The sequence below is a fragment of the Octodon degus genome, unplaced genomic scaffold (genome assembly GCF_000260255.1).
Source record: "Octodon degus isolate 3935 unplaced genomic scaffold, OctDeg1.0 scaffold00020, whole genome shotgun sequence".
NCBI lineage: Eukaryota > Metazoa > Chordata > Mammalia > Rodentia > Octodontidae > Octodon > Octodon degus.
In genome coordinates, this window is record NW_004524596.1 from 13,377,163 (window position 1) to 13,384,292 (window position 7,130).

At 37.8% G+C, this 7,130-nt stretch overlaps 1 protein-coding gene and 1 pseudogene across 3 annotated transcripts in view; one reads left to right on the plus strand and one right to left on the minus strand.

Annotated features, from left to right (window-relative positions):
• The window catches only part of Ppm1b (protein phosphatase, Mg2+/Mn2+ dependent 1B), an 83,490-nt gene that overhangs the window by 45,566 nt on the left and 30,794 nt on the right, over positions 1 to 7,130 (plus strand). Inside the window, exon 2 of one of the 3 annotated variants that reach the window (XM_023711298.1) lies at positions 1,754 to 1,862. The exons of the other annotated variants lie outside the window; for them this stretch is intronic. The gene's annotated coding sequence lies outside the window, so the exon portion shown is untranslated. The remainder of the gene's footprint in view (positions 1 to 1,753; positions 1,863 to 7,130) is intronic. 3 annotated transcript variants of the gene reach the window in all.
• LOC101560154 overlaps positions 1 to 7,130 on the minus strand; it is a 10,688-nt pseudogene that overhangs the window by 2,560 nt on the left and 998 nt on the right.

The following is a 7,130-nucleotide window of genomic DNA, read 5'->3' on the forward strand; positions in this document are numbered from 1 at the left end:
TTATTATTATTATTATTATTATTTTGGCGGAACCAGGGATTGAATTCCGGCCCTTGAGCTTGCCAGGGAAGCGCTTATTCCACTGAGCCATCTCCCCAGCCTCACATTTTTATTTTTTACAGCAGGTTTGTTTGTTTGTTTGTTTTTGTATTTTAGGGAAGGGTCTACAAGGTGTTCAGGGTCTCATTACTAGATCAGACTTGTAGTGATCCACCCCTTTACAGCCTCCCAAGAGCTGGGATTACAAGTGCATGCCACCACGCCCAGTTTCAGTTGCCCTCTCAGCATGCCCTGAGAGCGGGGCTGGCTTGGCAGGCCAGGGAATCTAAGCCAGGGAATCTAATCTCAGTCTGATGGGCCTGCTTGCAGGTGCTTTAATCTGCTGAGCTATTTGACCAGCCCCCAGCCTGCATTTTTTTGTTTTTGTTTTTGCTTTTGCAGAACCAGGGGTTAAACTCAGGCCCTTGCACTTATTCCACTGAGCCATCTCCTTGGTCCCCCCAAAACCTACATTTTTTTAAATGAGTACAAGTGTGCTTATTTTTTGTGTGCTATTTGTTTTTTAAGAAATATTACTAGCAGTAATCTTTTTTAGTGCACAATCATAATTTCTGTCTTATTCCTCATAGCTCTCATTTCTGTGTTTTCTCTTTCCCATATTCTGTTCTGACTTGAACTTGGAAAGTTTTTTTTTTTGTTTTGTTTTTGTTTTGTTTTACAGTGCTAGGAATTAAACCAGTGCCTCAGGTTTTAGTAGGTAGGCACCCTGTCACTGAGCTACATCCCCTGCCCTGGTACTGCTACTTTTATATTGTAGATAGTAAGTTAATGCATATGGGTGTTCATGTGCTCAGAAACAATGGTTCTGTTCTAGGATAGAGGTGCCCTGTTGGGCCTAAGCTGAACACACACTTTATTCTCAACTCCTTTTTTAAAATTTTAAATTGTAGATGGGAGTGGGTGGAGAGTCAGATTGTAAGTTTCTTGCTAATTGAGTGATTGAAGGACAACTGTACTTCAGTTTTGAACTTGATTCCATCCCATTTCTCAGCCCCTTTAGTGAATAACATAATCATTTTAAAAACTGTCATAAGGATGAGGTTTCTTTTCTATAAATGAATGAGCTTTTTTTTTTTAAATTTTATTTATTTATTGTGTGTGTGTGTGTGTGTGTGTGTGTGGCCGTGTGTGGCCAGCTTAGCCCACCAGGGGGCGGGCTGGCTGGCATGTGGTGCTGGGGGATTGAACCGTGGTCCATGTGTTTTGCTAAGCTTGTTCTAAGTAGGTGCTTTAGACCACTGAGCCATCTCACCAGCCCAGCTTGTTTTTTTTTTTTTTTTAACAAGAATTCATAGTTTGCCATCAGATCTGTCAGGAATTAATAGCTCTTCTAATTTCATTTTTTTAAGTATTTAGTACAGGGTCTCATTACACAGATCGGACTTGTAGTGATCCTCCTGTTTTCAGCCTCCCAAGCACTGTGTGCCACCACAGTGTGCCTGGGGGTGGGGTCGGTACCACAGGCCAGGGATCAAAACCCTGGTCTTTGCGTCTGCCTAAGCAGGTGCTTTAATCCTCTGAGCCATCTGGCTGGCTCCTGTTCTAATTTTAAATAGTCACAACTTTTTCAAAAAAGGATGTTTATGATCTTTATCCCATTCTCATTTGTCTACATATATTTTAGTTTTATTGATTTCCTTGTTCAAATGTGGTTCTCAGAACTAAGTGCATTGTTTTATGTTTGGCAGGTCAGGTACCTGAACTGATTAATTGACGCTGTCGGATTTGTGTGTTCGAGTTTTAATGAGCTTGAGTTGAGAACCTTGGTTCACCATTTTTAGTTCCAGTAAGCCTTCTAAAATGTGAGCATTCTAAAATGCATGTTTTTTAAAGTAAGCATGGAGTTCATTTGCTCTTCATCTGTTCACACCTTAAATATTTATGGAGTGCCTATTGTATGTCATGACTAATATTAATAGTGAGCAAGGCAAATTAAAGTCCTCATAGAAGTTTGCATTCTCATTAAGGTAAAAAGTAAAGAATTTATCGAAAGACACTTTCCTTAAACTCTGAGCAAAATGAATAGCAAAATGAGATGTGATGGAGTTAGGAGAACGCTTAAGATTGAGGTTGGGTTAAGATCTCACCATCAAGGGGTCCACCACACAGCTCTACAGGTGAATGATGAGGGTGATTTTAGAAAACAATAAAAGCAAAGTCCAGAAAGGAGTAGCGAGCTTGGCTTACTGGAAAAGAAGGAAGGCCATTGTGGCCAGAGACAGTAAATGCTGATGAAAGATTTGCAAAGTAAAGTTGGCAGAATAAGCAGAAGTCCTGAGTATAGAAGGCTCTAATTAGTTTAGGTTTTCTTAAAATTCAATGGGAAGTCAAAAGAGGTGAAATTCCATGACATTCAAGAAAGTCACTCTTGGGGCCTGGGAGGTGACCCAGCAGAATAAGTGCAAGGGTCTGAGTTCAATCCCTAGTGCAGGAAAAAAAAAAAAAGTCACTCTTGAAAATGAAGGGAGGCAAAGTAGAAGCAAGATTGCTAGCTAAGCAGTATTGTAGTGGATGGTGGTCACCTCAAGCAGACAATGCGATGGCAGAGCACCTGGACAGAAGTTGCATTGCTTTGGGCTATATTTCAAGGTAGAATTGATAAAAATTGCTAATGAAATAAGTAGTGTGAAAGAAGGAACAGAAGCTGTGACAGAGAGAACTTTGTATTCAAAGGAAGACAGATTTGTCTCTAGAGAAAAAAGCTGGCACACTTTTAATATTTACTATAGCATGTGTTGGTGGTTAAGAACGTGAACTGCAAGCCAGATAGCTGGTTTAGAACAGCTTTGCTGCCTGTTTTGAGGAGTTCTCAGCCTCACTGTGACTCAGTGTCTTATCTGTAAAATGAAGGCCATCCTGCTTATCTTGTAAGAATGTTGTAAAATTAAATGAGTTGACAGAGATGAAGTTAATGTAGGCTCCCATGCCTGTTTATATTAGAAACTATCTTTTCTTGGACCACATAGAATCTGTACAGTGTTAGCCATATGGGCAAACTGCTTTGTGTTTTCCTGTGGCTATTTGTTGCTAGCTGAAATCTGCTCCAAGTGAAGAAGTTGTATCAAGTTTCTTTGGGAGTGCTAATGCTGTGGTGTCTTAGACCAAAGAGCTGTCTTGTAAGACTTCAGCCATTTTAAATTTTGTCAACATGCCTCATCATGTAGCATTTATACTGATGTCTAGGGAAGTATCTGTTAATCCTATTTCTACAAAATCATGAAATGTTTACTACAAGAACTTTATTCACTTAGTCTCACAGAATTGCAGTTCAATTAGGTAGAATTTGATATTTGAACTTACAGTGTATCAGCACTAAATATTTAGTCTAGCTCTAAATATTTAGTCTAAATTCTTTTTAGAAAAGAATTCTTCCCTTGGCTCTTATGATACATACTTATCTCTTCATGAATTGATGATGTACTGTGGTAGTTTGGTGCTGATGTCTAAAGGCCCTTATTTCCCAATTTGCATGGTCCATTGACTGTAGAATTCATGCTTTTCATTAGCACTACAGTAGTGGAATTCACCAGTGGATTTGCTTCTTCAGGAAAGAACAATATATATTTTTTCAAAAATAGAATCTTTGTTGCTTCTCAGTGGCACCCTCACTTTGTCCATCTGGGTGATTGTTTGTTTGGTGAGAAAACCTTCAGTATCAATTAAAACCTTAAGTAAAATACACTCACCTCAAGTTTCAGTTAAGTGCTGGTACTTGGTACAATTATTTTGGGACTTTATAGGTTCTGATTACTAAAAAAGGATTTAATAAAAAACTTTTCCTAATTGAGATAATAGTCATTAAATGGTATTAAAGTTTGAGTAATTTAATTTTTTATATTCACATGGTTAAAATGGGAAAGTTACAAAATGGTATGTAATGAGAATTATATCTCCCAATTTCTTAATTTTTCTTTTCTACAATTTCTAGTTTGGGTATACTTTTTAGAGAATGAAAATACCTGCTTACACAAATATATGTTTTATGAATTTTGCAAAGTGAAGTATATTTTGTTATTAAATATTTATAATGACCAACTATTAATAAATCAGTTCTCTAGTAAATGATACAACTATTGTTTCTTTCTTTTTTCTTCTTTGCTTTTTTTTTGTGTGTGTGGCACTGGGGATTGAACTCGGCCTTGCGCTTGTCAGGCAGGTGCTTATGCCATTGATTTCTCTCCTTTGCCCCTGTTGTTTCTTTTTAAATTTTTATTAGTACATGTTTGCGGTATATAGTGCTTGCATTCACTGTGGTGAGTCAGTCCATGTACTTCACACATCTTAATTTTTTTTATAGCCTTCTCCCCTTTCCTGCTGTACTCACAAGTAATGTTTCATGTGTTTTACTTTTGCTGATAGTGATATAATAGTTGCTTTGTACATATGAGAGTAGCTTGTAGATGAATTCTTACAATTTGTTTAAAGGATATGTGCAAATGCAGGTTTTTTTTTTTTTTTTTTTTTTTTTTTTTTGTGGCCTGCTCAGCCCCACCCTCAGGGTGGGGCTGTTGTGGCATGTGGTCCTGGGGTCTCTGTGCTTGCCTAAGCAGGTGCTTTAGTCCGCTGAGTTATCTTGCAGGCCCCTGTGCAAATGTAGTGTTTTTTTGTTTTTTTTTTTTTTTATTTGTGTGTGTGTGTGTGTGTGTGTGGCCAGCTCAGCCCACCAGGGGGTGGGGCTGGCTGGCTTGTGGTGCTGGGGGATTGAACCGCGGTCCCTGTGCTTTGCTAAGCTTGTTCCAAGTAGGTGCTTTAGACCACTGAGCCATCTCACCAGCCCCAGCAAATGTAGTTTTAATGGATTTTATTTCATTACCTTCCACTGATATTATTCCAGTCTGGTGAAGCCTATATGATACAGTACATGAAAAAAAATGCAGCAAATAGTGCGAATTTTTACTTCTTACCAAAACAAGTGAAATTCTGCATACTTTAAGATTTAAATTGTGACCTTTTGGTCCATTTTTTGTCATATTGGTCATTTGCTTATTGATATAGAATCTTTATATTAGAAAAATTAGCTTGGGAGGTAAATTTGCGGTTTCTTATTTCTTATTATGTAATGTGCTGTTGTACTTCATACCTTTTAAAAATAGTTGGTAGTGTTTGCCAAGCATGCTAGTTACATGCTTGTATTCCGAACACACTGGAACCTAAGACAGGAGGATCGCTGTGAGTTCAAGGCCAGCCTGGGCTATATAGTGAGATGCTGTCTTTAAAAAAAGTTGGTATTGTTTTAAAATTAAAATACATTCATATAATTTAAAACACCAAATGAGCTTACAAGTCTTGGTGTAGTTCTTACCTTATCCCTAGAGGAGTTTGCTCACAAGCAATCACCTAGGGCTTTTTGTCTTGTCTGTTTTTGAGACAGCTGGCCTTGAACTCTTATGTATCCCAGGCTGGCTCCTGGGATTACAGGTGTGTGCCACTAAGCCCAGCATAGGAGCAACCATTTGGAACGCCTGACAGTTGATACCAAGTTTGTGTTCACTTTGGTAAGTACCATGCTTCTGTTGCGGCCTCTTGAGTTTTTTATCCTGAGAGTTCTGTATTAATGGAAATTCTGAAAAAGGAGATTTAATCCATGTCACTAGCCTTCTCTTTTCCCCTCTGACTTCTCCTTTAACCTTTCAAGAGAGGACTACTTTTTTTAAAATTCTTTAAAAAAATCTTTTATTTACATATTTATGTGGTACAGGGTCTCACCACACAGCTCACACCCCTTAGTGATCCTCTTATCTCAGGCTGTCCAGTGCTGGGATTATAGACGTGAGCCACCATGCCCGGTTTTTGGTTCTGGGGATTGAACTCGGTTCCTTGCGCTTTCCAGGCAGGAGCTTAGACTGCTGAGCTATCTCCCTTAGCCCAAGAGGACTATGTTTTATTACCTGCTGAGACAGGTGATAGTCTGATTCTTGAGATTTTTTTATGGACTTTTCTCTCCTCTCAGAGCTTAAGGGGTTTTCCTATCCCCAGTGTTGTGAAAATTTTGGTAGTCCGTCTTATGTTTTTATTTTCATCCTTTAGGTTTGGCGTGGACTGTGCCCTTTTAGTAATGAAATTTATGCTATCAGTTCAGAACATTTCTTTTTTATTATTTTTATTTTTATTAATTTTAATGAGAAAGAAATAGCAATGAGAGACAGGTTAGTGGGACATTTACAGTAATTAATACATTGCGTATTGTTGTCTTCCTAGTAGTTATTCGAGTAGTTGTTCAGAGTACAAGATGCAGACATGATATCTTGTCTAAACACTATTAGAACAAATCTCATTGAACTAAGAGAAAGTAGTTGTATGTCTATCCTATTTTGTATATACTGATATATGCATATATATATGTATTTTTTTTCGCCCCATTACAAAATGGTCCTTCATTTATATCCACCTTTTTTGTTTTGTTTTGTCAGAGATGGGTGTTCCATTGCCCTTCAAATATTGTACATACTTGAATTCAGCAAAATAACTCAATATTTAGTCCAATAGTCTATAATAATAGTGGGTTATCAGCAGAACTGGCAGTGTCAGAAGTTGTTGACTTGAGCCTTTTAGAGCTCTAGGAAATTTCTTAAATTATTAAAAAAAGCATTTTCCCCCCTTTGATTACTTATTTTTCCTCCCAGTTTTTGGTTTTGGAAGCTGTTGGACTGATCTTATATTTTACCAGCTCTTTTGCTTTAAATTTCTGGGAGCTTTCTTCAGCTTTCATCTTAGCTCTCTCTCTCTCTGTCTCTGACTCTGTCTCTGTCTCTCTTTTGTGTATTTGCTTTTAGACAGGGCCTCACTATATAGTCTCAGCCTCCCGAGTGCTGAGATTACAGCTGTGCACTACCATGTCCAGCTGACTATATTTGTACTTTATAGGAGTTCTTTTATTTCTCTGAGTTTTTTTCCTTTTCTTTCTTTCTTTTTTTTTTTTTTTTTTTTTTTTGGGTGGAACCAGGGATTGAACTCAGGCCCCTGCGCTTGCCAGGCAAATGTAAATGCACATATATGGGTTCCTAAGTAAAATTTATTTCCCATTTCAAATACTATTTTGCAACATCTGAGTTTTTTTTCTTTTTTTTTTT